The sequence below is a fragment of the Oncorhynchus nerka genome, linkage group LG2 (genome assembly GCF_034236695.1).
Source record: "Oncorhynchus nerka isolate Pitt River linkage group LG2, Oner_Uvic_2.0, whole genome shotgun sequence".
Lineage (NCBI taxonomy): Eukaryota > Metazoa > Chordata > Actinopteri > Salmoniformes > Salmonidae > Oncorhynchus > Oncorhynchus nerka.
Genome location: NC_088397.1, coordinates 17256629 through 17278338, shown reverse-complemented (window position 1 = coordinate 17278338; position 21710 = coordinate 17256629). Strand labels below are relative to the sequence as shown.

General features: G+C 41.8%; 1 pseudogene; it reads right to left on the bottom strand.

Moving 5' to 3' along the window:
* Nucleotides 1-8837: 8837 nt before the first annotated feature.
* LOC115124754 (keratin, type II cytoskeletal 8-like) lies at nt 8838-15130 on the bottom strand (annotated as a pseudogene).
* Nucleotides 15131-21710: the final 6580 nt, after the last annotated feature.

Below are 21710 nucleotides of genomic sequence, written 5' to 3'. Positions count from 1 at the left end.
CAGTTGTGTGTAACATGACCATTGTCAAATTAGACAGTTGTGTGTAACATTACCATTGTCAAATTAGACAGTTGTGTGTAACATTACCATTGTCAAATTAGACAGTTGTGTGTAACATTACCATTGTCAAATTAGACAGTTGTGTTTAACATTACCATTGTCAAATTAGACAGTTGTGTTTAACATTACCATTGTCAAATTAGACAGTTGTGTGTAACATGACAATTGTCAAATTAGACAGTTGTGTGTAACATTACCATTGTCAAATTAGACAGTTGTGTGTAACATAACCGTTGTCAAATTAGACAGTTGTGTGTAACATTACCATTGTCAAATTAGACAGTTGTGTGTAACATAACCGTTGTCAAATTAGACAGTTGTGTGTAACATGACAGTTGTCAAATTAGACAGTTGTGTGTAACATGACAGTTGTCAAATTAGACAGTTGTGTGTAACATGACAGTTGTCAAATTAGACAGTTGTGTGTAACATGACAGTTGTCAAATTAGACAGTTGTGTGTAACATGACAGTTGTCAAATTAGACAGTTGTGTGTAACATGACAGTTGTCAAATTAGACAGTGTGTAACATGACAGTTGTCAAATTAGACAGTGTGTAACATGACAGTTGTCAAATTAGACAGTTGTGTGTAACATGACAGTTGTCAAATTAGACAGTTGTGTGTAACATGACCGTTGTCAAATTAGACAGTTGTGTGTAACATGACAGTTGTCAAATTAGACAGTTGTGTGTAACATTACCATTGTCAAATTAGACAGTTGTGTGTAACATGACAGTTGTCAAATTAGACAGTTGTGTGTAACATGACCATTGTCAAATTAGACAGTTGTGTGTAACATTACCATTGTCAAATTAGACAGTTGTGTGTAACATTACCATTGTCAAATTAGACAGTTGTGTTTAACATTACCATTGTCAAATTAGACATGTAACATGACATTGTCAAATTAGACAGTTGTGTGTAACATGACCATTGTCAAATTAGACAGTTGTGTGTAACATGACAGTTGTCAAATTAGACAGTTGTGTAACATTACCATTGTCAAATTAGACAGTTGTGTGTAACATGACAGTTGTCAAATTAGACAGTTGTGTGTAACATGACAGTTGTCAAATTAGACAGTTGTGTGTAACATTACCATTGTCAAATTAGACAGTTGTGTGTAACATGACAATTGTCAAATTAGACAGTTGTGTGTAACATTACCATTGTCAAATTAGACAGTTGTGTGTAACATTACCATTGTCAAATTAGACAGTTGTGTGTAACATTACCATTGTCAAATTAGACAGTTGTGTTTAACATTACCATTGTCAAATTAGACAGTTGTGTGTAACATGACAATTGTCAAATTAGACAGTTGTGTGTAACATTACCATTGTCAAATTAGACAGTTGTGTGTAACATTACCATTGTCAAATTAGACAGTTGTGTGTAACATAACCGTTGTCAAATTAGACAGTTGTGTGTAACATTACCATTGTCAAATTAGACAGTTGTGTGTAACATAACCGTTGTCAAATTAGACAGTTGTGTGTAACATGACAGTTGTCAAATTAGACAGTTGTGTGTAACATGACAGTTGTCAAATTAGACAGTTGTGTGTAACATGACAGTTGTCAAATTAGACAGTTGTGTGTAACATGACAGTTGTCAAATTAGACAGTTGTGTGTAACATGACAGTTGTCAAATTAGACAGTTGTGTGTAACATGACAGTTGTCAAATTAGACAGTTGTGTGTAACAGTTGTGTGTAACTGACAGTTGTCAAATTAGACAGTTGTGTTTAACATGACAGTTGTCAAATTAGACAGTTGTGTGTAACATGACAGTTGTCAAATTAGACAGTTGTGTGTAACATGACAGTTGTCAAATTAGACAGTTGTGTGTAACATGACCGTTGTCAAATTAGACAGTTGTGTTTAACATTACCATTGTCAAATTAGACAGTTGTGTGTAACATGACAGTTGTCAAATTAGACAGTTGTGTGTAACATGACAGTTGTCAAATTAGACAGTTGTGTGTAACATGACAGTTGTCAAATTAGACAGTTGTGTGTAACATGACAGTTGTCAAATTAGACAGTTGTGTGTAACATGACAGTTGTCAAATTAGACAGTTGTGTGTAACATGACCATTGTCAAATTAGACAGTTGTGTGTAACATAACAGTTGTCAAATTAGACAGTTGTCAAATTAGACAGTTGTGTTTAACATGACAGTTGTCAAATTAGACAGTTGTGTGTAACATGACAGTTGTCAAATTAGACAGTTGTGTGTAACATGACAGTTGTCAAATTAGACAGTTGTGTGTAACATTACCATTGTCAAATTAGACAGTTGTGTTTAACATGACAGTTGTCAAATTAGACAGTTGTGTTTAACATGACAGTTGTCAAATTAGACAGTTGTGTGTAACATGACCATTGTCAAATTAGACAGTTGTGTGTAACATGACAGTTGTCAAATTAGACAGTTGTGTGTAACATAACCGTTGTCAAATTAGACAGTTGTCAAATTAGACAGTTGTGTCAAATTAGACAGTTGTGTTTAACATGACAGTTGTCAAATTAGACAGTTGTGTTTAACATTACCATTGTCAAATTAGACAGTTGTGTGTAACATGACAGTTGTCAAATTAGACAGTTGTGTGTAACATGACAGTTGTCAAATTAGACAGTTGTGTGTAACATGACAGTTGTCAAATTAGACAGTTGTGTGTAACATTACCATTGTCAAATTAGACAGTTGTGTGTAACATGACCGTTGTCAAACTAGACAGTTGTGTGTAACATGACCGTTGTCAAATTAGACAGTTGTGTGTAACATGACAGTTGTCAAATTAGACAGTTGTGTGTAACATTACCATTGTCAAATTAGACAGTTGTGTGTAACATGACCGTTGTCAAACTAGACAGTTGTGTGTAACATGACCGTTGTCAAATTAGACAGTTGTGTTTAACATGACCGTTGTCAAACTAGACAGTTGTGTTTAACATGACAGTTGTCAAATTAGACAGTTGTGTGTAACATTACCATTGTCAAATTAGACAGTTGTGTGTAACATGACAGTTGTCAAATTAGACAGTTGTGTGTAACATGACAGTTGTCAAATTAGACAGTTGTGTGTAACATGACAGTTGTCAAATTAGACAGTTGTGTGTAACATGACAGTTGTCAAATGACAGTTGTAGACAGTTGTGTGTAACATGACAGTTGTCAAATTAGACAGTTGTGTGTAACATGACAGTTGTCAAATTAGACAGTTGTGTGTAACATGACAGTTGTCAAATTAGACAGTTGTGTGTAACATGACAGTTGTCAAATTAGACAGTTGTGTTTAACATGACAGTTGTCAAATTAGACAGTTGTGTGTAACATGACAGTTGTCAAATTAGACAGTTGTGTGTAACATGACAGTTGTCAAATTAGACAGTTGTGTGTAACATGACCGTTGTCAAATTAGACAGTTGTGTGTAACATTAACATGACCAGTTGTCAAATTAGACAGTTGTGTGTAACATGACAGTTGTCAAATTAGACAGTTGTGTGTAACATGACAGTTGTCAAATTAGACAGTTGTGTGTAACATGACAGTTGTCAAATTAGACAGTTGTGTGTAACATGACAGTTGTCAAATTAGACAGTTGTGTGTAACATGACCATTGTCAAATTAGACAGTTGTGTGTACAGTTGTCAAATTAGACAGTTGTCAAATTAGACAGTTGTGTTTAACATGACAGTTGTCAAATTAGACAGTTGTGTGTAACATGACAGTTGTCAAATTAGACAGTTGTGTGTAACATGACAGTTGTCAAATTAGACAGTTGTGTGTAACATTACCATTGTCAAATTAGACAGTTGTGTGTAACATGACAGTTGTCAAATTAGACAGTTGTGTTTAACATGACAGTTGTCAAATTAGACAGTTGTGTGTAACATGACATTGTCAAATTAGACAGTTGTGTTTAACATGACAGTTGTCAAATTAGACAGTTGTGTGTAACATGACCGTTGTCAAATTAGACAGTTGTGTGTAACATGACCGTTGTCAAATTAGACAGTTGTGTTTAACATGACAGTTGTCAAATTAGACAGTTGTGTGTAACATTACCATTGTCAAATTAGACAGTTGTGTGTAACATGACAGTTGTCAAATTAGACAGTTGTGTGTAACATGACAGTTGTCAAATTAGACAGTTGTGTGTAACATGACAGTTGTCAAATTAGACAGTTGTGTGTAACATTACCATTGTCAAATTAGACAGTTGTGTGTAACATGACAGTTGTCAAATTAGACAGTTGTGTGTAACATGACAGTTGTCAAATTAGACAGTTGTGTGTAACATGACCGTTGTCAAATTAGACAGTTGTGTGTAACATGACCATTGTCAAATTAGACAGTTGTGTGTAACATGACAGTTGTCAAATTAGACAGTTGTGTGTAACATGACCGTTGTCAAATTAGACAGTTGTGTGTAACATGACAGTTGTCAAATTAGACAGTTGTGTTTAACATGAAGTTGTCAAATTAGACAGTTGTGTGTAACATTACCATTGTCAAATTAGACAGTTGTGTGTAACATGACCATTGTCAAATTAGACAGTTGTGTGTAACATTACCATTGTCAAATTGTCAAATTAGACAGTTGTGTTAACATTACCATTGTCAAATTAGACAGTTGTGTGTAACATGACCGTTGTCAAATTAGACAGTTGTGTGTAACATTACCATTGTCAAATTAGACAGTTGTGTGTAACATGACAGTTGTCAAATTAGACAGTTGTGTGTAACATGACAGTTGTCAAATTAGACAGTTGTGTGTAACATGACAGTTGTCAAATTAGACAGTTGTGTGTAACATGACAGTTGTCAAATTAGACAGTTGTGTGTAACATGACAGTTGTCAAATTAGACAGTTGTGTGTAACATGACAGTTGTCAAATTAGACAGTTGTGTGTAACATGACAGTTGTCAAATTAGACAGTTGTGTGTAACATGACAGTTGTCAAATTAGACAGTTGTGTGTAACATGACAGTTGTCAAATTAGACAGTTGTGTTTAACATTACCATTGTCAAATTGACAAATTGTCAAATTAGACAGTTGTGTGTAACATTACCATTGTCAAATTAGACAGTTGTGTGTAACATTACCATTGTCAAATTAGACAGTTGTGTGTAACATAACCGTTGTCAAATTAGACAGTTGTGTTTAACATTACCATTGTCAAATTAGACAGTTGTGTGTAACATAACAGTTGTCAAATTATACAGTTGTGTGTAACATAACCGTTGTCAAATTAGACAGTTGTGTGTAACATTACCATTGTCAAATTAGACAGTTGTGTGTAACATAACCGTTGTCAAATTAGACAGTTGTGTGTAACATTACCATTGTCAAATTAGACAGTTGTGTGTAACATAACCGTTGTCAAATTAGACAGTTGTGTGTAACATGACAGTTGTCAAATTAGACAGTTGTGTGTAACATGACAGTTGTCAAATTAGACAGTTGTGTGTAACATGACAGTTGTCAAATTAGACAGTTGTGTGTAACATGACAGTTGTCAAATTAGACAGTTGTGTGTAACATGACAGTTGTCAAATTAGACAGTTGTGTTTAACATGACAGTTGTCAAATTAGACAGTTGTGTGTAACATGACAGTTGTCAAATTAGACAGTTGTGTGTAACATGACAGTTGTCAAATTAGACAGTTGTGTGTAACATGACCGTTGTCAAATTAGACAGTTGTGTTTAACATTACCATTGTCAAATTAGACAGTTGTGTGTAACATGACAGTTGTCAAATTAGACAGTTGTGTGTAACATGACAGTTGTCAAATTAGACAGTTGTGTGTAACATGACAGTTGTCAAATTAGACAGTTGTGTGTAACATGACAGTTGTCAAATTAGACAGTTGTGTGTAACATGACCATTGTCAAATTAGACAGTTGTGTGTAACATAACAGTTGTCAAATTAGACAGTTGTCAAATTAGACAGTTGTGTTTAACATGACAGTTGTCAAATTAGACAGTTGTGTGTAACATGACAGTTGTCAAATTAGACAGTTGTGTGTAACATGACAGTTGTCAAATTAGACAGTTGTGTGTAACATTACCATTGTCAAATTAGACAGTTGTGTTTAACATGACAGTTGTCAAATTAGACAGTTGTGTTTAACATGACAGTTGTCAAATTAGACAGTTGTGTTTAACATTACCATTGTCAAATTAGACAGTTGTGTGTAACATAACAGTTGTCAAATTATACAGTTGTGTGTAACATAACCGTTGTCAAATTAGACAGTTGTGTGTAACATGACAGTTGTCAAATTAGACAGTTGTGTGTAACATTACCATTGTCAAATTAGACAGTTGTGTTTAACATGACAGTTGTCAAATTAGACAGTTGTGTGTAACATGACAGTTGTCAAATTAGACAGTTGTGTTTAACATTACCATTGTCAAATTAGACAGTTGTGTGTAACATGACAGTTGTCAAATTAGACAGTTGTGTGTAACATGACAGTTGTCAAATTAGACAGTTGTGTGTAACATTACCATTGTCAAATTAGACAGTTGTGTGTAACATAAATTAGACAGTTGTCAAATTAGACAGTTGTGTGTAACATTACAGTTGTCAAATTAGACAGTTGTGTGTAACATGACCGTTGTCAAATTAGACAGTTGTGTGTAACATGACAGTTGTCAAATTAGACAGTTGTGTGTAACATGACAGTTGTCAAATTAGACAGTTGTGTGTAACATGACAGTTGTCAAATTAGACAGTTGTGTTTAACATGACAGTTGTCAAATTAGACAGTTGTGTGTAACATGACCGTTGTCAAATTAGACAGTTGTGTGTAACATGACAGTTGTCAAATTAGACAGTTGTGTTTAACATGACAGTTGTCAAATTAGACAGTTGTGTGTAACATGACAGTTGTCAAATTAGACAGTTGTGTGTAACATGACAGTTGTCAAATTAGACAGTTGTGTGTAACATGACCGTTGTCAAATTAGACAGTTGTGTTTAACATTGACATTGTCAAATTAGACAGTTGTGTGTAACATGACAGTTGTCAAATTAGACAGTTGTGTTAACATGACAGTTGTCAAATTAGACAGTTGTGTGTAACATGACAGTTGTCAAATTAGACAGTTGTGTGTAACATGACAGTTGTCAAATTAGACAGTTGTGTGTAACATGACCATTGTCAAATTAGACAGTTGTGTGTAACATAACAGTTGTCAAATTAGACAGTTGTCAAATTAGACAGTTGTGTTTAACATGACAGTTGTCAAATTAGACAGTTGTGTAACATGACAGTTGTCAAATTAGACAGTTGTGTGTAACATGACAGTTGTCAAATTAGACAGTTGTGTGTAACATTACCATTGTCAAATTAGACAGTTGTGTTTAACATGACAGTTGTCAAATTAGACAGTTGTGTTTAACATGACAGTTGTCAAATTAGACAGTTGTTTAACATGACCATTGTCAAATTAGACAGTTGTGTGTAACATGACAGTTGTCAAATTAGACAGTTGTGTGTAACATAACCGTTGTCAAATTAGACAGTTGTGTGTAACATGACAGTTGTCAAATTAGACAGTTGTGTGTAACATGACAGTTGTCAAATTAGACAGTTGTGTTTAACATTACCATTGTCAAATTAGACAGTTGTGTGTAACATGACAGTTGTCAAATTAGACAGTTGTGTGTAACATGACAGTTGTCAAATTAGACAGTTGTGTGTAACATGACAGTTGTCAAATTAGACAGTTGTGTGTAACATGACAGTTGTCAAATTAGACAGTTGTGTGTAACATTACCATTGTCAAATTAGACAGTTGTGTGTAACATGACCGTTGTCAAACTAGACAGTTGTGTTTAACATGACCGTTGTCAAACTAGACAGTTGTGTTTAACATGACTGTTGTCAAACTAGACAGTTGTGTTTAACATGACAGTTGTCAAATTAGACAGTTGTGTTTATCAAAAGGAGATACTGAATGTAAGTACTTATATGACGACAGTGGTGGTCCCGGGGTTCTAGGAAGTGTATCTCTGTCTGTGTGGTGACAATAGGCCCATGTATATGACGACAGTGGTGGTCCCGGGGTTCTAGGAAGTGTATCTCTGTCTGTGTGGTGACAATAGGCCCATGTATTCCTTGAGTCCAGGGCTGAGTTGTATTGGGTGACACATATTTGGTTCCTTAATATTTTGTCTTTTTATTTTTGTAACTGACAGTTAGACTTACAGGTTATGTCGTTGTCTTTTGTTTGAATTGTTTATGTGTCCGCTGTGCGGGGGAAATGATAATACAAGCGGAACTACGTAGCTAATACTGTTGTGACGGGGATCCTTAATTGTAGCAACGCACTTTTGGAGGGAAGGCAATCCTGCGCTGCGTTAGCTAAGTTTTCATGTCATCGGGTGTAGTTCATAAAGGTTGAAGAGTGTATGTTAGGATGAAGTGTGAATTCATGCCAGGAATAATAAGTGTGAAGTTTGATTTCCTCCCTTCTGTAATAAGCAGCCAATTAGGTATTTGTTCCTTTATTCATGTGTTTAATCTGAACCCGTTATAACGCCGGTTAAACTGTTATGTATGTAAGCACTTCAGAGTTATACCAAGCTAATAAGTCACTCGTAAGATAAGGTTGTAAGAGTGTGCTTAACTGTATTTTTCATTTACTTTATAGTTCTCACGGAAGGTGATAATTCTGACTAAAACTACAGAATAAAGCCGCCAGTTAAAATCAAGGAACGGTTGTGCTCGTGGTTACTGAAGGGAGTTACAATTTTGGACCTGGTTCAGTGACATTCAAGCTTTGGAGGACATGGCCTTCCCAGTCACACGAGCACAAGAGAGCACAGATAAATTCTCCCACCACAAACGTAATGAAAAAGAGCACAGGACACATTTTGTAAGAGCTCCTGTTACTGTTTGCACATGGTCTTCGAACTGCAGTTGAAAACAAAGTGTGTAAGTTTAACACTGTAGCTTATTAAACAATGACCTTAATGTAAAACAAAAGACTCAGCAATGTTTTTAGATGGAAAAGAGAGAGAGAGAGAAAGTGGTACAACACCGTGTTACTATAGCGACAGCAGAGTGACGGTGGACTTGGTTAATTGTCAGAGTAGTGTAAGCTCTTGGACATGACCCTGCCCGCCTCCACCTCAATTCTGATCAGCAGACGCTTCCTGGGGCTGGTTGGGGGGCCACCGGCATCTAATGGGAGGGGCTTCAGAGTCTTCGAAGGCAAATCAATGTCTGCGTGTAAGCAAGAACTGGGATTGGTCGGTTTGTTTTAGTAATCTGAGCAAAAGAGATATGATTTGATTTTAGTTGGACACAGATCATGACACAACACAGGTCACAGTTCCTTCCTATCGGATCTTTCTCTTCTTACTCACCCTTCTACACATTTACTGAGGATGGGAAAGAACTACTCGGCAGTGGTGTAAAGTACTTAAGGAAAAATACTTTTAAGTACTACTTAATTAGTTGTTTGGGGTATCTGTACTTTACTATTTCTATTTTTTTTACAACTTTTACATTTACTCAACTACATTCCTAAAGAAAATAATGTACTTTTTACTCCTTACATTTACCTTGACACCCAAAAATACTTGTTATGTTTTTAATGCTTAGCAGGACAGGAAAATTGTCTAATTCACGGACTTAACAAGAGGACATCCCTGGTCATCCCTACTGCATCTGATCTGGCAGACTCACTAAACATAAATGCTTTGTTTGTAAATTATGTCTGAGTGTTGGAGTGTGTGTCTGGCTAACCATACATTTTAAAAACAAGAAAATCGTGTTACCTGGTTTGCTTAATATAAGGAATTTAAAATTATTTATACTTTTACTATTGATACTTAAGTACATTTAAAACCAAAAACTTTTACTCAAGTAGTGTTTTACTGGGGGACCTTTACTTTTACTTGAGTTATTTTCTTTTAAGGTATCTTTACTTTGACTCAAGTATGAAAATGTGGAACTTTTTCCACCACTGCTACTCTGAAGAGGAAAGTATCATGTAGATGCTACCTAGAGGCACTAAGGTTAAATAAACTAATGAAGAAGAGAGTGAATCACTGGAGGGAATAAGAAGAGCTCTTACCTTGATGACGTATATGGTCATTCATTCTGAAATGACAGAGAGAATACGGGCTAAGTATAGGCAGGATACTACAGTATTTCTCTCTCTCTCTCTCTCACAGACACACCCCTGACCCTGACCCCACCCAATCACACATACATCCCCCATCACCACACACACTTCCCTCCCCCGGTCCCACCGCTCCACTGTGCCATTTACCTCATCTACTCTCCCGCCAGTAGCTTCCTGTAGGTGGCGATCTCGATGTCCAGGGCCAGTTTGAGGTTCATCAGTTCCTGGTACTCCCTGACCTGACGGGCCATGTCCTGCTTGGCCCTGCGGAGAGCGTCTTCCAGCGCAACACTATTATCCCTGGCCTGCTCCAACGCATTCTGCCCATCCACATCCTCAATGTCCTTCTCAACAACTATTTTCTGAACAGGGGAAGAGAGGGAGGGAGGGAGGGGAGGGAGGGAGGGAGGGGAGGGAGGGAGTCAGGGAGGGAGAAAGGATAGAGGGGAATCAGTGAATATATTTAGGATAGTCATCACTCTTGTTGCAATCTCAACATCATTTACTGTGATACATAATGTTGGTGTGTGTGGCTCTGATGTGTAACTGTGATGAAGTTGCGAAACAAAAGTCATTCTTGACGGACAATAGATACCACTCACCACCACTGACCACCACCACCACTCACCAGTCCCACCACCTCCGCCACCCTTCACCCCCACCACTCCTCACCACTCACCACCACCCACTCCTCACCACCACACCACTCATCCCCACCACTCACCCCCAGCACTCGCCACTCACCCCAACCACAAGTCACCCTCACCACTCCCACCACCATCACTCACCTCACCACCCCTCACCACTCACCCCCACCACCCCTCACCACCACTCATCACCGGTTGAGAGTGTTGGGCCAGTTACCGAAAGGTCGCTGGTTCAAATCCCAGAGCCGACCAGGTGAAAAATCTGCCAATGTGCCCTTGAGCAAGGCATTTAACCTTAATTGCTCCTGTAAGTCTCTCTGAATTAGAGTGTCTGCTAAATGACCTAAAATATAAAAAATCCTCACCTTTTTCTGGTTCCACAGCTCTGCCTCCTCTCTGGCACGGGAGACCATGTCCGCTTACTGTTTCTTGACACTGTCGATGATCTTGGCCATGTCTAGAGATCTCTTGTTGCTCTCCTTCACGACCACCGTCTCATTCTGAATATGAGACTCCAGCTCCTTCAGCTCAGCCAGGACAACAATACTACATTAGACAAGGAGATCTGGGCATCCCGAGTGGCGCACTGGTCTAAGAAACTGCATTGCAATGCTAGCTGTGCCTCTAGAGATCCTGGCTCGAGTCCAGGCTCTGTCGCAGCCGGTCGGGATCGGGAGAGCCATGGGGCGGCGCACAATTAGGGCTTCCGGGTTAAGTGGGCATTGTGTCCAGTAGCAGTGCCACTTGGTAGGGTCGTATTTTGGAGGACGCACGGCTCTCGACCTTCGCCTCTCCCGAGTCCATACAGGAGTTGCAGCGATGGGACAAGACTGTAACTACCAATTGGATACCATGAAATTGGGGAGAAAAAGGGGTAAAGAGAAGGAGATCTGGGCTGCGTCTCATTCCAGGTAACTGCCTCCTTCGCTCTGCCCTAGTTGGCAGATTTGAGATGGTTTGTGCACTGGGTAGGTGTAAGTTGCAATAGTTCCACACAGCGCCATGCAGTAAAGAGAGTTTGGCAAACTTTTACACTGGACTCCATGTTAGCTATATATGGTTCTGGTTCCACCTAGCCTCTGATTGGCCGATGGGTGTGTCAGTCAGCCTACCTCATCATAGCCCCACCTCAGGAAGTTCAGTTCTCCCATCAGGTCCTCCAGTTCCAGAGCCAGATCCACGGCTGCCAGGTGGCCCTCATCCACATCCTTCTTGTTGATCACAAAGTCATTCTCCAGATCCGACTTCTTCTGGATCTCATCCTGGTACCACAGAGTGGATAATGAAGAGGATGTTGTTTTGATATTTGACATTTTAGTCATTTAGCAGACGCTCTTATCCAGAGCGACTTACAGGAGAAATTAGGGTTAAGTGCCTTGCTCAAGGGCACAGACAGATTTTTCACCTAATTGTCTTGGAGATTCAAACCAGCAACCTTTTGGTTACAGGCCCAATGCTCTTAACCTCTAGGCTACCTGCCTCCCAGGTATGATATGACTGAGATGGGAGCTCAGGTGAGCGCACACACCTGCGCGCACGACACACCACGACACGACACACCATACCAACACACACCACGACACACCACACGCATCCCCAAACCCTTTTGACTGACATGTCACTTTATAATCCTACTGTCAGACCATCTGCAGCTTTGTTTCCCTCTCACACCCTAGCATAGCATGCCTGTGTTGAGCTGATCCAGACTGGGTAAGAGCCCAGGATGGATGGGATGAATGGGCCCAGGTCCCTAAAGGTTCCACATTTTCTCCACTCTCAGAGCCATGTCTGTGGGTACTGTGTAACACAGAGGCCCATGGTTAGGGGGTAGAGGGGCGTAGAGGGGCTGGGGAGTGTACACTGACTACAGTACATTTACCTCTCCCCACAGACATAGTGCAGGGCACACCAAAGCTCCCCTGTATATACTTAACTCAACCCAGTGGACAGAGGCTTATGTAAGGATAAAGAATTAGCACCTCCGACTCTTGATGCCTGGGGACCCAGGTGGAAAAATGCTGCGTAGCCTAGCGTGAGAAAACGCTGTTTGTCACTTTAGACTGATGAGGTTCCTGTTGTGGACTGTGGCATTTCCTGGAGGCCTGGTGACCTGTACAATATCTAAACTCTGATTTATATTATACCATTGACTGTCCTAGTTGTCTCCCTAGGCCTGCTTCACAGGAATCAGGTGTTGGGTGGTTTAATGGGCTTTCTGAAATGGTTGATACATTCATCATTTAGATCTCTCTCTTGCAGTGCATGTTGTCCAATTCAATGTCATTCTATTGTATTGCACTGTATTATTTTCTATTGTATTCCATTCTATTCTGTTCTGTTCTATTTGATTCTATTAACTCTTAACTACGAAAGGCTCTGTGAAGGCTCTGTGAAGTCACTGTGAAGGCTCTGTGAAGGCTCTGTGAAGTCACTGTGAAGGCTCTGTGAAGTCACTGACTTATTGCGTATCTGGTCCACTTTGTCTGGTCCTGCTTCAGTTTCTGTTTGTCCCGGGCCAGTTTCTGTTTGTCCCGGGCCAGTTTCTGTTTGTCCCTGTTTGTCCTGTGCCCGTTTCTGGATCTGCTGCTGCAACTCGTTGGCCAGCTGTTGGACCACAGTGTCCACGTTGCCTTGGTAGCCCTCCTGCTCCTTCAGGATCTTCAGACGCGTGTCCAGGACCTTGTTCTGCTGCTCCAGGTTTTGCACCTAAAGGGAGAGGGAGAGAGAGTATATTGGATCAGAAACTCAATCAAGGTTGTTGCATCTGAAACCAGTCAGAGTAAACTACAATGAGTTATAGAAGGAAAAAACTCCTATCCATTTTTATTCATGTCACTGGGGGATTGTGGGTTAAGATTTGTAAGCCTCCACTTCTCTGCTAGCAGGAATTGAACAGATATCGAAAAAGTGACTCTACAAACTGTTGGTCTTGTGGGATGACATTGTGTGTGTGTGTGTGTGTGTTTGCGTGTGCACATATGTGGAGCCTCAGTGATGAAGGGTCTCATTACACTAACTGGGCAACACCAGATCTGCCCACAGCTATAATTCCACTGTGTGGGTTTGTGTGTGTGTGGCAAGCACACTTTATGGCTGCTTGGTGGCAGCAACATGCATTAGGTTTACACCCAGACTCTCATGGCCGTTAAATATAGAACCAATGTGTGATTCACTACAACATATGTCTGTTAACAACAAATAGGCCCCCACACTCTCAAATGTAACCCAACAAAAATATTATATAATATTGACTATATCCAAGTCCAAAAATCTATATAAGAAAATAGGTTTGGAAAATTTGGAAGAGATTAAAAATAATTCCATTTTGAAATGGTATTCTGTTATTGGCCACAAGGTGGCACCTTAGCAGTTGAAAACGCCCTATGATCGACGGAGAGAGGGGTGAGAGAAAGAACGAAAGAGAGAGTGGGAGGGAGAGAGAAGAGATAATGAAAGTGAGAGAAAGAATGAAAGTGAGAGAAAGAATGAAAGAGAGAGTGGGAGGGAGAGAGAAGAGATAATGAAAGTGAGAGAAAGAATGAAAGAGAGAGAGAGAGAGGCTCAGAACGCGGAGCAGAGAGCAGGAGACTATGTCTGACAGGTTTTCTTTACAGCTGTGAGTGATGGTGATGAGACTGCTAGAGCACCTCTCTCTGGGTAGGATGTTTTGGCTACATAAACCCCGCTGCTGGGATGATTACAGAGGCTCTTATTTTAGTGAAGGTAGGCTTCTAATTATGTAAAGGTGGTAATGAAGTATAATGACAGTTAAGTAGAATGTATAAAAACATAGGCCTGTAGATAATTAGAAATATACATTTGTTTTATCTCAAGATGTGTTTTGGGTCTATCTAATGGAATTATTACACAATGAATTGGAAGTAAATGCATAAATTAAGCATCAAATCAAATATCATATGGCTGAAATAATTACGTAGGAGTGCCATACATGTGTTTCTCTATTACCAGCAGACTTCAGACAGACCTATTGCATCAATGTATTGATTTTGTAAAATGATCAATCCAATCAATAATAATAACAGAATAATAAAATAACACACCTTGTCAATGAACGCTATAAACTTGTCGTTGAGTCCAACCATCTGGTCCTTCTCCTGGCTCTTGGCTGACTGGTCCTTCGGGTCCACCTTGGGGTTGTTGGGCTCTAGAAGGTCCTTGTTAGTGACGACGTTCGGGTAGCTTTTGGGCTTGTTACCCGAGGGAGTGTCGGACTGGCTGATGTATCCGCCTGGTTTGGACATCTTGTCTTTGTGTTCTTGTCAGAATGACAGAGAGAAGGAGTCTCAAGTATCAGACTCAGAGTTTAGGGAAAGGCATCTCTTCTCAGGTTACCACCCGATTTTAAGGTGGGCAAGGACCAATCCTCACCACTCAGGTGTCCGCCTCTGTCCAATCAGCTGAGGTGGAACTCTACATTTCATAGTAAAAACAACAAAGTCACAAAGGAAAACTTGAATGTTTACTCTAAACCTGTTTGCCCGGGGGTGTGATGGACGTACTACAGCCAATCGTATCTTTGGGGCCGGTTTCAGGTGTTGAGCAGTGGTATAACAACAGTCCCTCGCATCTCTCAATCACTACCTGTACAGGTGACTATCGGTTCTACACTGCCTCTCTGTTTTCTTTCTCAACTCACCCAATCAACCAACTACTGCCATGTCTAGGAACAGAGCCTTCAGCATGTTCGGTGGGGCTGGGGGAAAAGGCTCCAGGGTGTCTGTCTCAACTCACCCAATCAACCAACTACTACCATGTCTAGGAACAGAGCCTTCAGCATGTTTGGGGCTGGGGAAGAGGCTCCAGGGTGTCTGGCCATGGGGGAACAGAGCCTTCAGCATGTTCGGTGGGGCTGGGGGAAGGGTGTCTGTATCAACTCACCCAATCAACCAACTACTGCCATGTCTAGGAACAGAGCCTTCAGCATGTTCGGTGGGGCTGGGGGAAGAGGCTCCAGGGTGTCTGTCTCAACTCACCCAATCAACCAACTACTGCCATGTCTAGGAACAGAGCCTTCAGCATGTTCGGTGGGGCTGGGGGAAGAGGCTCCAGGGTGTCTGTCTCAACTCACCCAATCAACCAACTACTGCCATGTCTAGGAACAGAGCCTTCAGCATGTTCGGTGGGGCTGGGGGAAGAGGCTCCAGGGTGTCTGTCTCAACTCACCCAATCAACCAACTACTGCCATGTCTAGGAACAGAGCCTTGGGGCAGCATGTTACTGCCATGTAGGAACAGAGGGCTGGGGGGAAGAGGCTCCAGGGTGTCTGTCTCAACTCACCCAATCAACCAACTACTGCCATGTCTAGGAACAGAGCCTTCAGCATGTTCGGTGGGGCTGGGGGAAGAGGCTCCAGGTGTCTGTCTCAACTCACCTAATCAACCAACTCCTCCATGTCTAGGAACAGAGCCTTCCAGTCTGGGGAAGAGGCTCCAGGGTGTCTGTCTCAACTCACCCAATCAACCAACTACTGCCATGTCTAGGAACAGAGCAGCATGTTCGGTGGGGCTGGGGGAAGAGGCAGGGTGTCTGACTGCCATGTCGGAGAGCATGTTCGGTGGGGCTTGGGGAAGAGGCTCCAGCCAGTCTGGAGGGGCTCTCCTGACCCGGAGAATTCGAAGGAGGTCTCTCCTGCCCCCGGGCCCGCCCCGGATGATAAGAAGACCATGAAGGGTCTCAACGAGCGTCTGTCCGGCTACCTGGGCAGGGTGAGGAACCTGGAGGAACCAACAAACATCTGGAGGACCAGATTCAGGACATCTTGGACAAGAGACCCCAATGGCCGCGACTGGGATGTGGTTGAGAAACCATAGGAAGAAGGTGATTTTTCACTCAGTTAATGATTTAATATGATTAATTAGACCGATTTATTCTGCATTTTTGCCCATTAAATGATCAATGTACAGTACTGTATGTCCATGTCAACTGAGCTTATTCACCTGATAGTCACTTGATCTCAGTCTGTGAATCCTTTGGTGTGTTTACTGGATTCTCAATAACTGGCCCATGTTCTCTCGGTTTCAGCTCCGTGATATGACCATGGATAATGCACGTTTGTTACTGCAAATGGACAACACCAAACTGGCCAATGATGACTTCAAAAACAAGTGAGACATGACATGCTATCACCTGGAGATGTATTTAAAGTACTTAGTAGTACCTTCAATTCATTAAAACAAAATAGGACAAAAATACACAAAATAAAATGTATATTATTGGATTTTTATTATTATGACATAATAAACAATTTTATGAAAATAGTGCTCATTTACGTATAGCAGTCTTTGCTAAAACCCAGTGTCGCTTTTTACATTGTATGGTGCTAAGAGAGACTGATACATGCTCCTGTCCTCTCCTCTGCAGGCTGGACAACAAGGAGCAGGCCAGGAAGACTGTGGAGAAGGATCTGATTGGTCTGAAGAAGGTGATTGACGACACCAACCTGAACCGCATGCAGCTGGAGAGCCAGATCGAGTCTGTGAAGGAAGAGCTCGCCTTCCTCAAGAAGGACCATAAGGATGTAAGGGCACACACTCATTCACCCACTGTTCCCGGAACAGTTTTGAGATTTACCTCATAATGGTTAGGTTTATAGCTGGGAATGGGAGAGATGATCCTAGATGACATGTAAAATCAGATTCTGTGAAACAAGGACTGGAGTTCTAAGGAATTGTGACTATGGCATGAGGCCAGGTATCAGCAGGTAGCCAAGTCAAGACAGACGTGTACAGCCATAACAGACATTTTGGTGACCTTTTCTGCTGCTTTTCAGACACGGTTGGATCCCACCTTGAAGCACTACTTGTGTACTAATTAAAACTCTAAACAATCACAACACAGTCACTATTGGTCACTCTAAAAAGAGTGGATTATGGATGTTGCTTCAATATATCCACATCATTTTCCTGCGTCATGATGCCATCTATTTTGTGAAGTGCACCAGTCCCTCCTGCAGCAAAGCACCCCCACAACAGGATGATGCCACCCCCGTGCTTCATGGTTGGGATGGTGTTCTTCGGCTTGCAAACATCCCCCTTTTTCCTCGAAACATATCGATGGTCATTATGGCCAAACAGTTCTATTTTTGTTTCATCAGACCAGAGGACATTTCTCCAAAAAGTACAATCTTTGTCCCCATGTGCAGTTGCAAACCGTAGTCTGGCTTTTTTATGGAGGTTTTGGAGCAGTGGCTTCTTCCTTGTTGAGCGGCCTTTCAGGTTATGTCGATATAGGACTCATTTTATTGTGGATATAGATACTTTTGTACCTGTTTCCTCCACCATCTTCACAAGATCCTTTGCTGTTGTTCTGGGATTGATTTGCACGTTTCGCACCAAAGTACATTCATCTCTAGGAGACAGAACGCGTCTCCTTCCTGAGCGGTATGGCGGCTGCGTGGTCCCATGGTGTTTATACTTGCGTACTATTGTTTGTACAGATGAATGTGGTACCTTCAGGCGTTTGGAAATTGCTCCCAATGATGAACCAGACTTGAGGTCTACAATTATTTTCTGAGGTCTTGGCTGATTTTCCCATGATGTCAAGCAAAAAGGCACCGAGTTTGAAGGTAGGCCTTGAAATACATCCACAGGTACACCTCCAATTGACTCAAATGATGTCAATTAGCATACCAGAAGCTTCTAAAGCCATGACATGGTTGAGGCCAACGCAACTCAGGGTTTTCACAAAAGCACCAGTATCTGCGTGAACGTCTTGCACGTGTCGTGGAGAATTGTCTCAGAAATATAATACTCTTACAAGAACTTGTGAATTCAATATACACTTTAATACAAAGTAGCAAAACTGAGCCTTTCCATGGAAGGACCTTATCACTAACGTAACAGAGCCGAGCCCCTCCATGGAAGGACCTTATCACTAACGTAACAGAGCCGAGCCCCTCCATGGAAGGACCTTATCACTAACGTAACAGAGCCGAGCCCCTCCATGGAAGGACCTTATCACTAACGTAACAGAGCCGAGCCCCTCCATGGAAGGACCTTATCACTAACGTAACAGAGCCGAGCCCCTCCATGGAAGGACCCTATCACATGGAAGGACGTATCACAGAGCCGAGCCCCTCCATGGAAGGACCCTATCACTAACGTAACAGAGCCGAGCCCCTCCATGGAAGGACCTTATCACTAACGTAACAGAGCCGAGCCCCTCCATGACCCTATCACTGGAAACTATCACTAACAGAAAAGGACCTTATCACTAACGTAACAGAGCCGAGCCCCTCCATGGAAGGACCCTATCACTAACGTAACAGAGCCGAGCCCCTCCATGGAAGGACCCTATCACTAACGTAACAGAGCCGAGCCCCTCCATGGAAGGACCCTATCACTAACGTAACAGAGCCGAGCCCCTCCATGGAAGGCCCCTCCATGGAAGGACCTTATCACTAACGAGCCGAGCCCTCCACAGAAGGACCTATCACTAACGACAGAGCCCCTCCATGGAAGGACCTTATCACTAACGTAACAGAGCCGAGCCCTCCATGGAAGGACCTTATCACTAACGTAACAGAGCCGAGCCCCTCCATGGAAGGACCTTATCAGCCCTCCATGGAACGTCACTAACGTAACAGAGCCGAGCCCCTCCATGGAAGGACCTTATCACGTAACAGAGCCGAGCCCTCCATGGAAGGAATCACTAAGTAACGAGCCCCTCCATGGAAGGACCTTATCACTAACGTAACAGAGCCGAGCCCCTCCATGGAAGGACCTTATCACTAACGTAACAGAGCCGAGCCCTCCATGGAAGGACCTTATCACTAACGTAACAGAGCGAGCCCTCCATGGAAGGACCTTATAACAGAGCCGAGCCCCTCCATGGAAGGACCTTATCACTAACGTAACAGAGCCGAGCCCTCCATGGAAGGACCCTATCACTAACGTAACAGAGCCGCCCCTCCATGGAAGGACCCTATCACAAACATAACAGAGCCTCCATGGAAGGACCCTATCACAAACATAACAGAGCCGAGCCCCTCCATGGAAGGACCCTATCACTAACGTAACAGAGTCGAGCCCCTCCATGGAAGGACCCTATCACAAACATAACAGAGCCGAGCCCCTCCATGGAAGGACCCTATCACTAACGTAACAGAGCCGAGCCCCTCCATGGAAGGACCCTATCACTAACGTAACAGAGCCCTCCATGGAGGACCCTCCATGGAAGGACCCATGGAAGGATCACTAACGTAGAGCCGAGCCCCTCCAGAGCCGAGCCCCTCCATGGAAGGACCCTATCACAAACATAACAGAGCCGAGCCCCTCCATGGAAAGAGACTAAATTCTCATATTACAGAGTCCTGCCTTTATAAGATTCTGTCTTTGCATAACGTATAGAGTCCCCTCCCTCTATATGAAAATAGCTTCCCTTGACCTTTCTCCATTATTTTCTTCTCATCTCAGAGCTAGTTCACGCCCACTAATGCTCATACCTGCTTTTGGTTAGGTTATAACGATGGTAGAACCCTTTTCACGTCCTAAAAATAATGTATGCATTGCATGCTTATGTTTCACGGGTTAGTCATCAGTTATCTTGCTTCCATCCTTCTTCCTGTATCCTTCTGAACATAATACGTCCAGCCGTCATTAATGTACGTATGGTCTTGGTTAATGTACTCTTTCAAAAATAGAGTATAGCCTGGGTGTCATCTTTTCTTAATGTGCATGTCCTTGCTACTTCAGCCTGGCAACTAGACCTATATAATGCTCAGCTCTCCTTAATGGTTCGCTCCAACACACGATACCAGGGCAAACGTCCTGATCATACTCCACCACACACACCACTGGATAAACAGAGCTGTTTTCAGTGAAGCTAAAGTGAAATCAAAGACAACGCAACAGTAAAATGTCATCTCCCATGAATGACAACTACAGTTGCTGAAGTGTAAGATTAGGTTCTTTGTAAAGACGTGTGGCATGACAGAGTTGGCAAGAACACAAGCAAACAAATGTACCATTTCTGCTGTACTGTACTGATGATAAAATAAAGTAGGCAGGCCTCTCCACAGTATTACTCCTCACCAGTTTGACAGCTCTACATAACATTCCACCAATCCCTCAGTGGTGCCAACTTGTAACGAGTGCAACTTGACTAAACTCTCTCAAATCTCCACCAGTCATGTTCCCTAGCAACAGGTAAAATTCCATGTTTTGTGATCGCAAGATAATGGGTTGTCAAGGGAGATGCAGCTACCCCTGGAAAAGAAACTCATGGCTGACAATGATCTAAGGAAACGAGGTCTGGAGTTGTAAGGAACGGTATCTAGATGAAACGGCAAAAAAGAAACAAGAAAACAACTTTGGTTGATGACGTGAGATGAATTTGTCAAACAAGGACTGAAGTTGTAAAGAATTGTGACTAGGACATGATGGCAGGTATCGACAGGTAGCCTAGCGGTTAGAGAAGCCAGCAACCAAAGGGTTGCCAGGTCGAATCCAGGGTCTTAAGGGAAAAATCATGTGGGAAGTTAGCTGGCAATGGGAGGGTTGCAGGTATCAAATCTTAGATGCCATCGCCTGCTGTTGCGCCCTTGAACAGGGCACTTAACCCCCACAATTGCGCCGTAGTATGGCAGCCCCCTTCTCCAACCTGTATGTGTACCTTTTTGTCTTTCGGAGGAGTTGGGATAAAGTGAAAGTCACATTTCCGTTGTGTACAAATAAAGTAATGTTAATGTGAGATTAAGGTCTGTGAAACCACAACACAGAAAATAATGATTTTTATAAGAAGGTTTATTTTTCCAATGACAATGGTACAGACAACATGGAAGCATAGAGAGGGGGAAGGAGAAAGAGAGGGGTTCTGAAGTTA